The following is a 17,503-nucleotide window of genomic DNA, read 5'->3' as shown; positions in this document are numbered from 1 at the left end:
ATAGGCAACTTGCAATTATCTTGGACTTCTTTTTACGTAAAGAACTTCTATGTTTCATTCAATTATGTAAGCAAGCACAAAAATGTCTTGCTAATGTTAACTTCAGCGGCTAGACAAGAAGGTTGGTATTGTGTTTAGTTTGCTTGCTGTTGTATTGTTACAGTGACAAAAAAAATCGAAACCATGCATGTTGGGCCCGTGCTCAGCACGGGCTATGACCCTCTAGTATTAAGAGATATGAATAAAATCCTTGTCCGAATTAATAGGGAAAGAAACTTGAAATATATCCTATTTAGAATATGAATTAAAATCAATATAAACTGTGGTGCATGAATGCGACAACTTAACTCTTAATTAAAAGTTTCGAGTTTAAATTCTGAATATAAAAATTATCACGTTAGAAACACCAAAAATCTATTGAGAAAATAGAAAAATAAATAAATTAAAAGTTTCTCCGTATAGATGAAAAATAAATATGATATGATTTTAATTACAATGAAAAGCAGATGCTCGTCCTTTTCTTTACTACTTGCTTTATTAATTCTCTGTCTGTTTGGACTTGGGCATTAGGCCCAATGATGTAACTCTTTTTTTATATCAATGAAACTGAAAAGTTAACAAAAAAAAAAAAAGATGCTCGTCCGCTCTATAAATAGTCACCCATCAACTCAATGTTAAAGTTTAGAAGAAATTTTTACTTTACGACAAACAATAAAAAAATCAAAATCAGCGAGGACAAGCAATTAAAAAAATAAATCAGGTATTTAAAACTTTTATATCATATTTAGTCAAAGTAAATATAAGTACAAGTTAAATAATTATAAAAGCTTCTATGTTTTTTTTTTTCATTACATATTTTGTCTTTTTGCACTTTGTATATATTTTTTTGCCTCCGTTACAAATAATTCAAATTGCAAAGTCAACAAATGAATAAATCAAGTATATATCATTTAATATGGTGTAATCTCCCTTAACACTTGTGATCATTTTGAAGTTTTGACGTTATATGTAAAAACATTTATTTGAAATAATTTTTGAAGAAAAGTGCTTGGAAAGAATTAATACATCATAATTGAAGCAAATACTTTAATTGTTTTAACCTTTAAATAATTGAGATCTGTAGTTTTGATCCCCATAAATTTTGAATTATAGAAAATTTTAATGAAAAATTAATTATCAAAAAATTTAAGTAACCCATAATATGTTAATTTATTTTAATTATCAAAATTAAATTTACTAGCAAAAGAATAAAATCTTAATTTAATAATAACTTAGGGATCCCAAATGCAATTATCCCCTTGTTTTTTTTTTAATCATGGTGCAATAATTTTTCAGATTTGAATTAACTTATTTTAGATATTTTTAAATCAAAATATCTTTTAAATAATTTACTAGCGTTTGAAAAAAATAAAAATGACTTAAAACTGGTTTGTAAATCAAATATATTAAAAATCATAAATTAAAATTTATATTCTTTATCTTATAAATTCAATTCAAACATACTCTTAATTATCCTTACAGCTTCCTCCACCAGTCAACGACAAGTGTCAAGTCTAGTACATGCATAAGACGTAATATAGGTTCTACTCTCTCCGTCACATATTATATATTATATGTCGCTCCTTTTTAAAAATAGCTGGACCACGATATATGTCATTTTATAAAATTTATACATAAATTATCATTTTTGCCCACTATACCCTTAATAGATTAATTAATTAATCTTGAAAATGTATTTACTTTGACTTAGGGGTGTGCAAAAACCGATTTAACCAATAAATCGAACCGAAAAAAATACTATTGGTTTATTGATATTGGGTTATTGGGCTAACAGTTTTTAAACGGTTTTGTAAAAAATTTTATTAGGTTATTGGTTCGGTTTCCGGTTTTATAATTTTTGTTAATGGTTAAACCGATAACCCAATAAGACTATACTAAATTTACTAGTCTTATTGTTAATGGTTAAATGATTGTTACTTTCACACTTTTTGTTAATGGTTAAACGATTGTTACTTTCACACTTTTTCCCTTGAATGTGTCTAGTGTCTAAACTTGCAAGAAAAATGATTGTTACTTTTATGATTATTACTTTCATGCCAAATGCTGGAAAAATCATATGGTTTATTTGAAAATTTTCTTATCGTGTATATAATATATATGAGTATTTTCTTATTGGTTAAATCGAAAACCGAACCGTTAAGTATCATAAACCGATTAACCAAAAACCGATAAGAAATATGCTATTGGTTTGGTTATCGGTTTGACGTATTTACAAACCGAAAACTGATAAACCGAACTAATAACACCTAAAACCGAACCGAACCGACCGATGCGCACCCCTACTTTGACTAACCTAGAAAATCTACAAGTAATAAATTTAATTGGGAGATTACTTCATTCATTAATTAACTACTTTCTTTATTCACTACTTATTCTATATAATCTGATTTTGAAAAAAAATATCAACAAACAAATTAAAAATAAAAGATGAAAAAAAAATTCAAAAATAATCTTGAAAGTTGAAGCTTCAACAAATTTTATCAAGGAAGACGACATTTCAAAAAATTCAAAGGAAAATTTAGATCAATTTGAAGTAATGAAATTTGAATAGTTTGTGATGTTGTCATGTTTGCTTTAAGAATTTATATATAAAAATATAAAAAAATATTTTACACAAAATATATAGGAAAATAGAGGTGGAAAAAACTTGATTTTTAAATTTTTTTGGATGAATTGGTGAAAAAATTTGGCTCAAAAAATAAACTCTAAAATTTAAATAGTCATCCAAATGCATTTATATTTTTTAAATATAATATTTCATCATTTATTACAAAGTTATCATAAGCAAACATTAAATAAAGGCATAAGGGTAAAATTACCTTATTTTTTAATACAAGTGCAAATGGAAAAAGTGACATATAATATGGGACGGAGAGAGTAATAAATATATGTGAATTAATTACTCCATAAAGAAGAAGGGATAAAACATTTTTTCTACAACGGCCAAAATAATTAAAACTCGATTTATAATCTTGTTTTTTTCTTAATTTCATGTTATTGAGCTTGTAATGAATTCATCACTCAATTATTAATAATAGGATTTTCCATCCTAACAAGTAACATGATTAGTAGGGCATTTATCACAAAATATTGTCTCATAGTTATATAGCAAATGTAACAAAAGGAATTTTTAAAAATTATTTAAATTTGATTTTGCAAAGGCTATAATTTGTCAAAAAGTAGAAACCAATTCTTTCAACTATGCGGAAAATGTAGTTTAAGCAAAAATGATTGCACATATATCTATACGATTGTAAAAAATTTCTATCGGTACAACTAAATTGTTTAATACTTTAAATATTAATAATATAGAGAATGAAATATAAAGAGGGATTGTACAATTTTTCTTTCTTTTTTTAAAATAAAAATAAATTATGGTACGGTTTCAATGCCCTTACGAGATAGTGATGAGTTTTATGTGGTTTAAGCCCGAGATAGTGCGTGGTTAGAAAGATGGGAAAAATAAAAAAGAAAATGGTGGCTGTGGGGTTCGAACCCACGCGCACTTATGTGCAGAAGATCTTAAGTCTTCCCCCTTAACCACTCGGGCAAACCACCAAGATGATTAATAGGAGCACATTATTTTATTAGTAATAAATCCTTTAGTTTTGTTATTGTAAAAAATATTTTCAACCAATTTTTTTTTTTTAGAAAAAGACTAAGAAATTTCATACTGTGATAAACTAGCATTTACAAATTTAGATATAATACATGATAGTATCTAAAAAGTCACAGGTTTTATAAAATTAATCAAAATAAAAATAGTTTGACTACTTGATCCATAATAGAGCTAATCTTTTTCTTTTTTTAAAAAAAAATGAGCCTTAATATGAAAACACTTAAGTATTCGATATTTACGGCAAATCAGTTTGCAACAAATATTTTGAAAATTTACAATCACAAAATAATTTTTTTTATATAAATAATGATTTTATTCATTAAGATTGAGAGTAATAAATATGCGTATTTGCAACAAAAAAATTTCAAATACAAAAAGTATAATACAATCAGAAAGTAATATATATATATATATATATATAAAGAAAAGATTATTGAGAGTATTGTGTATTCAATTTTTTTTTTGTTTTGATTTTTCAATCATGTTCGGTACCTATATTACAGTCCGATTAAATTTGGATTCGCGCCATGAAATCTCACATTGGGAGTTTGGGGGGTACGGGGGGAGCTAAGTGCTCCCTAACAAAGGCAACTCTATAGCCAAAAAAACTCAAAGCTGAAACTTCTGGTTAAGGATAAATGAATACTTAACACTTGAAAGTGTAAAAGTCATCATTAGAAGTTGAAACGGTGCAGGAAATATTGTTCGTGCAAGTTTGTACAAGGCAATGTATGGACCGTATAGGGTTCTATGACTTGTGGATGCAGTCGTGGTTGCGACCTTGAAAATTTGGCATTTCAGAATCTCTATGAATGAGCAAACAAGATGGCTCGTGGATTTGAATATGGGTTGTGTTTGTGACTCATTGATTTAGCCTTCAGAACTCAGGGATTTTAGTACTAGGGATTCTATGAGGGAGTGTACGGGTCGTACATTGGATGATGTCAAGTGGAAGTAGGTTCATGATTTGACTTCAGAAAGATGGGTTTTCTGAATATGGTCCACGAATGACCAGTACGGTCAATGGTCCCTTGTGTGGGACCGTACATAGGGTTCGCAGAGTGGATTTAGTAGTTATTGTAATGACTCATTTGGTCGTTTTGAGTACTAGAGCTTTTTATTTTATAAAAGACTTTACGATAGATTTTAAATGGGTAATTTGGATTATTTGTAACTACTATTATAAATTTAGTGAGGTGGTTTTAATTGTTTTTATTAGTGGTAGCTAATGGACTAAGTCCATAATTTATTTAATTAAATTATGGCCCATGAATAAGAATAAATTAGAGGGTTTAGTAATTATTTAATTATTAGTTGATAATTATTTACCCTAAATAATTAAAAGACTAGACAAGAAGATTTACCGTAGAGGAAAACCTTACCTGCGACGTCTACCAGTGAAAACCGACACCGAAGTAACTTCATTCTTCAATTGCCTTAATTAATACTTGATGGTTTAGAGTTACCATTAGGCGTTTGCATGTGGTGCAATATCAAATATTTAGGGATAAAGTGTAGTGCAAGTTGAGTGGTGGCGGCTATGGGTTGTAGATGTAGTTGTTGCAGATTAATATTAATATTATTATTATATAATGGTTGTGTATAGGGAAATTAGGGATAAAAGACATTATTATAGTATTAAAGTTGAGTGGAAAGAATTAAAGAAGAGAATTAGAAATTGAGATGTTAAATCCAATAATTTTCTTACGGCTACTTGTGATCCTTGTGAATTTGGAGAATATATGCTCAAAAGTATTCATGATATAATCATTGGATAATGATCATGGTGTGATAACACACATAGATTGGAAAGTTAGTTCTATGATTTATTTCCGTAGTATGCTACTGGTTTCGCAAACCAGTGAGTTTTCGATTTTTGAATGGTTCTTATTATTATCACATTATAATTTAAATTTAGATATATTGAGATAGGTTATTAAATATTAGGTGTACTGGATTATTTAAATATCGTTAAAGTTACGCTAATTGTAGGAATTAAGATTTATCTTTAGGCTTGAACTTTAGGAAAATTGATAGAATTGGGTAAATTGACATATGGTAACATGGGTGTCTATGGACTTCATAAACTTACAAATTATGCATATATACTTGATAGATTGGAAAGGTTCAGAGGCATTGAGGAAAGGAAAAGCATTGAAGAACTAACTTGCTTGACGTCAGTTCTTCGGTGGAGGTAGGTTATGGTTTATTCAATTTGATAGATAGACTCTTAATAGTGATTGATATGCATTGAATGATATTGTGAAGTTTTCTATGTACTTGATCGTGTGATTGTGTAGCTTGGTTGTGTGGTTTGTGATTGGTCTGAAATCCTGAGACCGTGGAATTTATAATCTTGAACCCTTTCTATCGAAGTGATGCCTTGAATAAAGAAGGCTTGATGAAATATTGTTAATGAATTGAAAAGTGGTGATAATAAATGATATTATTGGATCGGAGTGTCACGTTCCGACACGGTATAATTGAATTGGAGTGTCACGTTCCGACATGGTATAATGGATCAGAGTGTCACGTTCCGACACAGTATAATTGTATTGGAGTGTCACGTTCCGACACGGTATTATTAGATTAGAGTGTCACGTTCTGACACGGTATAATTGAATCAGAGTGTCACGTTCTGACACGATATAATTCGATCGGAGTGTCACGTTCCGACACGGTAACATTAAAGGAAAAAAATATTGAATTAACTTAATGTACTCAATCTCAAAGAACCCATTTCCCAAATGAGCGTGGTGTGGAGGCATGAGTCCCCATGTATGCTTGATATTGTGATTGATTGCGTACTTACTTTAGTGTTGTTGTCATCGGTTCATGTTGTTTGTTGCTTGCCACATGCTAAGTGTGTCATAGTTGATTTTATACTATTATTCATTGTATATTAGTTTCTATTTTGGGTGCCGATGATACCTATTCAATACATGTTGTCCCGTACTGAGCCCTACTTGTATTTTTCTTTGTTTTCCTTTTATGGAGTGCAACGAGTGTACTAGCGACTTTGACTCGCCTTCAGCTCTAGCTAGTCTCAGCATATCAGGTTCAAGGGTGAGCTATTCATTTGAGTTTGTGTTGGATTCTCTTTGTCATAGCATGATGTCCTTAGTTTTTGGACATAAACTATTTTATTCATTTATTTTGGTGTCTTTAATACTCTTAGACTTAGTATTTGAAGATTAGATGTCCTTGATGTGATGACCTTCAGATTTTGGGGATAATAAGTTTTGAGCTTCTGCGTTATTGTTGTTGTTATTCGTAGTTGAATTATTGATATATGTTGGGTTTGGATTCCTTGGTTCGCCCACTTAGGAGGTTAAGTGTGGGTGCTACTCATGACTCAATTTGGGTCGTTTCTTACGATTAATTAGATCTTTTCTTACTTTTTTTAATGTTTAAATTTCGTTTGAGGTTATTTAGAACACTTTAAAGGATTCCGAGGCTCAAACTCTCCCCATTCACTCTTATTCTCTCAAAACCCTCAAGTCTTCTTCTCCAAGTTCCTCTCAAGGTGATTCAAGGGTTTCTTCAAGCTTCATGTCTCCTTTTCAGATTTCAATATAAAGCTTCATCAATGTATATGAGAAATTCATCAATGGGTTCCTCTTCACCCATTGAGTTTCAAAGAAGCCTTAATTTCTACTTATGATTCTAACTTGATTTCTAGTGTTTTCATGTTTTTTTATGAGTTCAATTGGATCTAGTTTTATTCATCATTATTGATCTTATTATGCAAGATTTGATCATATTTCAAAGTTTTCAATGATATCACATGAACCTAGGCTATACAAGTATCTTATGAATAGTAATCTTTGAAGATATGCATGCATTATGAATTGAAGAGTTTATGAAGCAAAAATGCTTTTAGATAAAGTAGTAAACATGTTTTATGAAATTGAATACTTCCGATTGAAGTAATTCTTATTATGAAAGATGATCATGATTTAGATGTTTTAGATAAGTGTCTCTTATGAGTATGCTATGAAATCATGATTTATTTTTATTTTTTATGAAGTCATGATTTAAAGGAGCTATTTTTATTATTATGAAGTTTATGAATGATTTGGTATTACTATATTCTTACAATTTCAAGGATTATGAATATGGTACAATTATGCATGTTTTTCGTTGGGAGTTTACTTAACTTAGCACTGAGTGAACTATGGGATGAAGGTTCACCTGTTAGTAGCAATCTTCTTGTCCCATAATTACGCGCCTCCATAAGACTTGCCTCAGATAGACATTAGCTAGTGGATCCACATAATCTCATGATTATGGTCCTTACCTTGACAAGTATGACATTCTCTTTTTGGTGTGGGAGCAATTCGCTAAACTCCATGTTATAGCTCAAATGGTATATGTTGGTTAATGGTAAATCCTACAAAAAATTATGATTTCCTCAAAGACTTATGTTATGATTATGATTTAAAGAAGAATGCATGACCTTGTACTTTGTTTTATAAAATCATATGATCATATTTATGTTATGTTTACTTGGTCATTACATTATCACATTTTCAGATTCATTATGCTATTTTTTTTTTAAACTCATGCATTTTTCCACATACGTAGTATATTCTAAGTGTTGACCGCATATATCTTTTGTGCTTATATTGTTTTATAATATAAGTTCTGAGGCACCTCACTCAGGTTTCTGTTAGAATTAGGTTCTATCAACTTTGCTCAAGATTGGTGAGTCCTTATAGTTCGAGGGTATACTAGATATGTTCTTATATGTCTTTCAGACTTACTTAAGTTTTCAGATTGTTCGAGTGAGCGAGGGCTTCTCCTAATCACTATTATGTAGTAGAGGTTTGTTGTCAGACATTGTATTTTCCTGTTTATGATTTTGTACTCTGATTTAGTATTATATGATATTTCCACTTGAGACAATGATCTGCTTATCTCCCATGCATGTCATGTCTAGGGAGTAGTCTTAGATCATGACATCACTCCACCGAAAACCTTGCTGCTGGTAATTATGTGTATTCACTTAATTCTTATTTCTTGATTTTTCTCTATGATTCAAGGGTCACTAATAATGTATTTATCAAACGTATGATGATGCAGATCTCCTTGTGTCATATTTGATCGTCAAGAACGTCGGACAACACTTCGAGGAGCGTTTATTGACCATTTCACTTATGAGAAAGTCAACCGTTAATACCTTGGTCTCTTTAAAAATTCAAGAGTTTGTAGGATTTAAAAATGTCTTTTCAAGAAAATATATACCAATCTATATAGAAGTAAACTAACGTTTAGAGTAGCATAAACTTTAAGAGGCATTGCATTTGTCTTGCTCAACTTATTAGGATATTTCATTCTCGTATTAATCCTAGTTCCAATTGAATATCTTAAATCCTAACAATAAAATACTTGAATTAAACACTTTAACTTTAATTTGTTTAAAAATATTTATATATTATTTATTCGTCTATTAAAATTAAATTAACTTAAAATATGTTATCTTCTATAATTATACACATTGAACTTAGAGAAANCATTAAATTTACTTATTCTTTTGTTTATTCACCTTTTTCCTTAAATACTTCTTAAAATTCATTACATAATCAATTAATTAATTATAAAAATACATTTTCTTAAATCAAAATTTAAAATGTGAAGCCGTTTTCATTAATTTTAAATATTTTTAACAAAGGGGCGCACTTCTTAAATTCCTTTCTTCTACGCAACTAATTAATTAATGAACTAAAAAAAAATAATTCTAAAATCAAAGTTTAAAATGTTGACCCCATTTTCATTAAGTTAAATATTTTTAACAAGTGGGACCCAATTCTTAAATTTCTACTCTTCTACGCCCCCCTTCCTTTCTTTCTTTTTCGTTCATTTTCAATCTTAACTGGAAAAAAAATCGTCCATTTTAAACCTTTAATGGTTGTTTTTTTTTATGACTCACCATTTTTTGACAAAAAATAACATACTAACTTTTTCTTCTTCGAAGCTTCTCCCTCCCCACCCCACTCCCATAAAGTTGTCATTGTGAGAATAGATTTTTTTAAAGTCATTTATTTTTTTGACAATTCAAATGAAAAATGAAAGTTGTATAAGAAAGTTGATAGACCCACATTTTATCCATCACAATTAATAGAAATTAAAATGGGTCACTCAAACAATAAGAAAGTTTATATTTGTGAAATCGACCTCAATAATATAATGTTGGTGTTGGATTTTGTGGATTATAAAAGGGCTGGTGGAATGGAAGTTGGATGCAGAGGTGGGGGATAAAGATAGAGAAATAATGGCTAATATGGAAGAAGAAAGGTATAAGAGTGCTTCAATGGAGAAGAAAGTATTTGGGGAAGACAATAAAATAAAGAGAGAAAAAGATTAATTTTTTTTCTAAAAAAAATGAGACTCCCAAATTTTATTTGCCTCTAAATTAAAAATATCATGTATTTTTTAAAAAAGTTAATTTATAAAAAAAATATTTAAAATAGTAGTTATAATTTAAGTGATAAAGTAAATTGTACTGTTAAATCGGGGGTTATGTGTTTTCGAGGTAGAAAATGCATACAACTTTATAGCTTATTAAACCAACAAAAATGCATAAAACTAATGGAAATAATATATTTTATACTATTAACTCAATTATTTGATACATAAAAATATTCTTCTTCCTTTGAAATATCTAATTAAAACTAATTTGATATCTAAATGAAATATGCATAACAAGTTAAATTAGTTAGTTACAACTCTTAACACTTTTTTAGAATCATCCAGAAGTTTGTATAAATTCTTCTTCTTCTTCATCCATCAAGATTCTTCCATTTCAGACCAAGAAAAACCCTAAAGAGAGAAATGTGAACTGAACTGAAGTGTAATGACGGAGCATTTCGTACAGAGAAAGACAGAGTGAATTGTCCATTTTACTTCAAAATTGGTGCTTGTAGACATGTCGATCGTTGTTCTAGGCTTCATACAAAACCCAGTATTAGCCCTACACTTCTCCTTCCTAACATGTATCAAAGGCCCGACGTGCTTACACGTATTGATCCTCTCATAATGCAGCAACATTTTGAGGTAAACAAATCTAAATTATCAATTTTCATTTTATTTTTTTTTTGGATTTCTAGTTATTTTATGGTTATGTAGATATTTAGTGATGTTAATGATTCTTAAAACTAGTAAATTGTATGCTCGCTTGTGGATTTGCTCAGAGGCGGAGCTAGGTGAACGAACCCATCAGCTTTTTCGTATACCCTATATTTGTATTAAAAAATTAACTTGTGAAACCTCAAACAAAATTGATTTAGAACTCCTAAACTGTTAACCTTGGCTCCGCCTCTAATGGAAGAATTGTAGAACAAAAAGAAGTAAGCCAAAAGCCTCTTTTGTGTTTTTTATGGGCAATAACATATTTGTTTCAAGATATAATGTAAGTGGTATTCTTAATTTGAGATGTTTAATATGTGATTCTATCTGCAGATGGAGTCTTCTCATACTTCATTTTATCATATTATGTTTTTCAGATAGGTTCTTTAGGTGGATGTTTTGATGGAATATCACTTATTTTGATGATGTTGCAGGATTTTTATGAACATTTATTTGAAGAACTGAACAATTATGGAGAGATTGAGAACTTGAACATTTGTGACAATATTGTGGATCACATGGTAAGTCTTTTCTGGGGATGATTTAGATTATGGGTTGACATTTTATTTATGTACAATGTGCACATGCAGGTTGGCAACGTTTATGTTCAGTTTAGAGAGGAGGAACAGGCTGCAAAAGCTCTTAAAAATCTTTCCGGAAGACTTTATGCTGGTAACATTTTTACTGCACTAATCCTTTCCTTGTAAAAGTATTAGAGCATCAGTTTAAAATGGTATAAAGATTTAGTACCCTTAGACGGAACCAGAATTTTTAGTTTGTGGTTTTCGAATCAAAATTTGTTTTGCTTATTGAGTTTTGTAGATTATTTGTACATATATATTTTAGCCCAAATACAGGGTACCCTTGGTTATGTTACTTGTTTAGATACTTAAAGTTATGACTAGTTCCTCAAACTTTTGCTTGTAACTGCAGAGAGGCCCATCATTGTGGAGTTTTCTTACTTAACTATATCTGGAGAACATTTTCACCTCACACACTTTCCCTTGATTATTAGGACTTCTAAATTAAATTGCCGTTGGTATTGTACAATGACTACACCTTAGTTCCAGAGAAGTTGGGATCGGCTATATGAATCCTTAATGATCATGTATTTCCATGTTATCATCATTGAGATTATTGTATTTCATTGAGTTTATTTAGTTTTGTGCCTACTGTAGTCTGTATGCCATTTTAATGTTCTATTTCCTAGATAGTTTCTTAGGTGTTCCTTCCCCCAAATGTTTATTTTCCTTTTCACGGTGGTTGTCCTTTCATTTTGGTAGTGTGATCGGTTTGAGAATGTATTGTAATGAGAACAGTATGAATGAACCTTTTTATCGTACAATTGTGTTGTTCTTGTTGCAGTTAGGTTCTTTTACCCCTGAGCACATCCAGGTTAGTATCGTTCCCATCTGTTCTCCGTTTTTGAGTTTTGTTTATGGAAGTGTTTTGATGAGTTTTGCAGGTCCAGGTTTCCTGCACGTAAGGACTAAGAAGGTGATTTCAATTACGGCTTACAATGAACTATGTAACAGGTAGTTCGAGTTAACTCAAGATTTGTGCAACAGGTTTAGTTTGACTTGAGTCATTTGCTGGAAAGAGTTGGAAGAAGGCTTCTCTACTAAATGAAACGGCGTTAGTAAAATTCTTGTTCTCTGTCTTCTTATTTTGGAGTAATGCAGCTTAGGAATGTATATGATTCATGTTAGCTAACTTTGCATGGCACCTTAGTGAACTTGTTCTGTCCATATGAATTTATTAGCCATGTACGCAGTGACGGCTCAAGCTAATTAGTGGCCTAAAGCCAAAAATAAATTGGAGGCCTAAATTTTAATTTTTTTTTTATATCTGAGACTAAAAGTTATTTCTTTCTTTTTAATAAAAAGGCTTTTTTTTTATGATTGGAGGCCTAAATTTTGAAACTTTGATTGTTGTGATCCAGATGTGTGTACCAGAATTAGTTTTAACCTGATATGTCTAATAAAATTGTCAATTGCTATCAACTTTGTTGACAATGTAGCTTTTAGGCATTTTCTACGTTTCTCGTTGAAAACTACCATAAAGAAAAAGATCTGTTAATTTCATTAATTGAGAAATGTGACACGTCTAAATCTAATTAAAAGAAGCTTTTCATTTGATTAGACAAAAGCACAACATAATTTGATACTTTCCTAGCACCTTTTTATTGTCTTCTGTTGATTAGTGGATAATGACGTAGAATAATAAGACTTGTATACCCCACAACTAATAATAATGATAAAAAATAATAATTAAAAAAAATTCTTTACGTCTACTCTTTTTCGTTTCAAATAATACGTGATGCCTTTTCCTATATATCATCAATTAATCACACTACTAAATAAACGGAAAAGGATAAAAAAAAAAATATATCGTTAATGTATTAAAAAGGATTTTAAATTATCCTTGTCTTTTTATTGAATTAAATTTGTCTTTTTTTTCATCAATTGGATAAAGAAAATGTGATTAACTTGTTAGAAATGACTCAAAATGCTATCTTTCAACTAGTGAATCAAATTCGTGCCTAACTTTATTTTCATGTTTAAAATTGTCTTTCTATTAACAATTTAATTATATACTCCATTTAAATAAATATAGAAAAAATGGTCAAAAATGTCCTTAAACTATGTGAAAGGAACAAAAATGTCCTTCATTTATAGTTTGGCTCAAAAATGCCCTTCATTTATAGTTTGGCTCAAAAATGCTCTTATCGTCAATACTTTGGTTAAAAATGCACTTAAACTATGGGAAAGAAACAAAAATTCCCTCCGTTTGTAGTTTGGTCCAAAAATGTCCTTGCCGTCAATACATTGGTCAAAAAAATACCCTTATTGTTATTTAATAATGGGTCAAAAATGCTCATTATCCAAATAAATATATTATTTTCTTCTGGAAAAAAGGACAAATATACCCCGAACTATTGTAAATGGTATGTAGATATCCTCCGTCATATTTTTGGGACATTGGTGCCCCTGCCGTCCAAAAACTAGAGCATATATACCCTATAAACTAACAGACATAAACATGTCTTAATCTTATCCACCGACCCGACATTTATTAAATATTAGATGGACGGATAAGATTGTGTCATGTGTCCCTACTTAGTCCTTCATTAGAGTGAAGGATATAAATCATTTAAATTAGAGGGTCAACATAAAATCCATTTTAAATTAATGCATTCAGGCGATCGATATAAATCATTTTTCACCTTCCTTTTTATTCAAGTTTGAATTAATCTAGGATATTCAGAGTCAAAAGTTTCCACGACAAGCATATATGTCAATTAAGAATAAAGTTTATTCACAACGTCAAGCAACTTATGGATTGTTAGACATAATTATGAACAAATATAATAACTCTATGAAAAAATACACCCAAAAAACATAATAGAAGAAGTGAAAGGGACCTTACTATTAGCTAATAAAAACATGACAAAAAAAAATGACGTTCTAAAGAAAAAAGGCTATTATATTATTGAGGTTAGTCACCAAAAAAGAAGATAGAAGAAGTCAACAATGGAAAAAAGTAACCGACTATTTTTTGTAGAAGTGTTCAAAATGTAAAAATTGGGGATTTTTTAAAAAAATTTAAATTATATCAAGAAAACATTTATCATTTATAATGGTAACAAAATATATTTATTTACAGTTTTAATACATATTATAAAAAACAATTTATAAAACACATATAATATAAGTTTATTGATGAATTATATATTTATCATACACTTCATTACACTTACAATACGTTATGTCAAATTCTTATCAAACAAGCACAATATATTTTAAAACACTTACATACATCTATATTGCATGCATAATTACTTTTAATACATGGTGCATATTTAACATACTCTCTCCATTCCATATTAAGTTAATTTTTGAGGTATTTCACACCCTTTAAGAAAAGTAGATTAAGACATAAATTGAACCTAGTTTTCCATTTTTACCCTTATTAATTATTGTCAAATTTATGATTAAAATAACTAAATATTAATTAATCACTAATTCCAATACTAACTAATGAAGAGTAAAATTGGAAGAACACTCTAAAAGTAATCCTGAAAACTGAACAATTAAGTTTTTGAAAAATGGAAAATACCTCAAAAATTAACTTAATATTGAAATGGAGGGGATAGTATATTGCTATGTAATGTCATAAATGATAATAAATAAAAAGTATCACTAAAATCAGTAATTATTTATTAGAAAGTACTCACTCAAGTAATTTTTTTTTATAGAACACTATTCTGGCCTCATAACCACAACCCTTAATAGCTCAGTTAACCAACTCGTAGTTGGTCCGATGATCATCAGTTCATAAATAATATATCAAAATATCTTAAGATATTGTAGTGATAAATCATATATTTCGTTGTTTTTTTATAAATAAATATTTGTGATTACAAACTTATAAAGATACACACAATTTTATTAATATTCACTAGTTAACAATAGTATTATTCTTTAAATATGTTGAACATGAGTTCTTTCTTCTTCTTTGTTTTTTTTTTTTTTTTAAATTTAAAATGATGAGTCTTTTTTCTTTTCTTAATACAAATTATAAACTTATGGATCAAATTTTATATATTGAAATTTTGAAATTCCAGATTATTTTTTTGAAGCATTTAAAATATGAAATTATGATTTTAAGTTGCATATTCAAACACAACAATTAAATTATACATGTCCGAACGCCGGCTAAGAGTAATAGAAACAATGAATTAAAGATGGTGTGACACTTTTCAGGATAAAAGAAATATAATAGTGGCCACACATCCTTATAAACTTGATTTTAATTATATATATCTTCTTTTTTTTAATGAAAGATTCGAAAATATCATTTTCTTTATGGATATATACTTCTGTAATAGTCATACATATTCACAATTATTACACTAGTAACTAAACTAGTCTTTTGGAGTGTGTGGATTAGATATGTATGAGTAGAAATAATCCACACCTAACTTCAAATATTTAGAGAGAACTATCTTCAATATTTTCCCTAAAGGTCATAACATAGTTTTGACAATAAGAGACTTAATTAATATGTAATACAAGTTACTATTCATCTCCTTTAATGGATCGTATGTTGGCCAGTTAAGAACTCACATGTTCAGAAGATGTATGTCGCAGAGATGTGGATATTGATATGGATGTATGGGTATACTAGGAGTGACAAGATTAGAAATGAGGTTATTTGGGAGAAGATAGAAGTAGCCTCTTTGGCTCATGACAAGATGAGGGAAGCGAGACTAATGAAAATGTGCAGAGAATGTGCGAAAAGTTGGATGTAACAGGTACATGGAGGGGTAGGGGTAGGCCGAAAAAGTATTGGGGAGAGGTGATTAGGCAGGACATAACACAATTTTATATTATCGATCAAGGACATGACTTTAGATAGAAAGGAGTGGAGATCATGTATTTGGATAGAAGTATTGTCTTGTCTTGTTAAGGTTCCTACTCTTATAGTTGTGTTGGTATTGGTTTTCAATTATCACATTTTTTTTATAGTTCTTATTATTTTTTCTTGTAGTTTTCTTCTCCTTTTACTTGAGTTTGATACACTTAAATCAAGACTTTTTTTTAAAATAGTGTCTTAACCTTCACAAGGTAGTGGTAGGATCTGCGTACACTCTACCCTTCTCATCTCTCTTTATGAGATTTCATTGAATATATTATTGTTATTGTTGTTGTAGTACTCTGTAATGAAATATTTTTCATATCTAAAATTCAAATCCAAAACTCTAGTGATCTGTTTAAATAGTGACAAGTGACAATGTAAATAGTACACAATTTAATAAAACATAAACAAAAAGTAAAAATATCAATAGTTATATATACATTAACATTCCAAATTTAACACTTGAAAACTATGTTACATCATGTTGAGATCGATCACTTAATCATACACATCTTTCTCAANGTTGAAGCAATCCAAACATCTATTTATCTCATAAATAGACAATCATCCTCGACCATGAAACAAAATTGTCCTTATTTTATTCTTTTCAAGAAATTGCCTAACTATTCACATCTTAAAGTATTTGGCTGTGTGTGCTCTGTTCTTCTTTCGGATCATGAACGTCATAAATTATCTTCAAAAGCCGTTAAATGTGTTTTCTTAGGATACAATGATATTCAAAAGGGGTATTTGTGTTATGATTCAACATGTCGTTCATTAAGAATCTCACGACATGTTATCTTCTTTGAGACGTCTTTTATTTATACTAACAAAGACTCACAATTCTCTACTATGTCTTTCCTGAATAAATTTTCTTCTCATGATACTACTTGCCATAGCCACCTTGCCGTTGGTCCTTCGTCGACCATGTCCTCTACCACATCAGGTACTACTTATGACTTTGATCCTTTTATTGATAATGATACTACTTCGGCTAATACTAATTCTTTACCTCACCCACATAATGCCTCATTAAATCTTAACAACCAACCTTCTCCCACCCGTCAAAATAGCATTGACCCCACTAGACGATCATCTCGGCATGCCCCCCCTCCAGAACGATATGGATACTCAACAGGTGAATATGGTCGATGTTATGCCTTACTAACAACCTTGAATTCTATAGTTGTACCAAACTCTTACATGCATGCTAGTGGTCAGAAATGTTGGGAGGATGCAATGCATGAAAAATTAGTTGCCATTGAGGAGAATGAT

At 29.8% G+C, this 17,503-nt stretch overlaps 1 non-coding gene across 1 annotated transcript; it reads right to left on the bottom strand.

Moving 5' to 3' along the window:
• Positions 1–3,535: 3,535 nt before the first annotated feature.
• TRNAL-UAA (transfer RNA leucine (anticodon UAA)) lies at positions 3,536–3,618 on the bottom strand. The gene has a single exon. It is a non-coding gene; the product is annotated as a tRNA-Leu (tRNA).
• Positions 3,619–17,503: the final 13,885 nt, after the last annotated feature.

This window comes from Solanum stenotomum, chromosome 1 (genome assembly GCF_019186545.1).
Source record: "Solanum stenotomum isolate F172 chromosome 1, ASM1918654v1, whole genome shotgun sequence".
NCBI lineage: Eukaryota > Viridiplantae > Streptophyta > Magnoliopsida > Solanales > Solanaceae > Solanum > Solanum stenotomum.
This window is presented reverse-complemented; position numbering and strand designations above follow the sequence as displayed.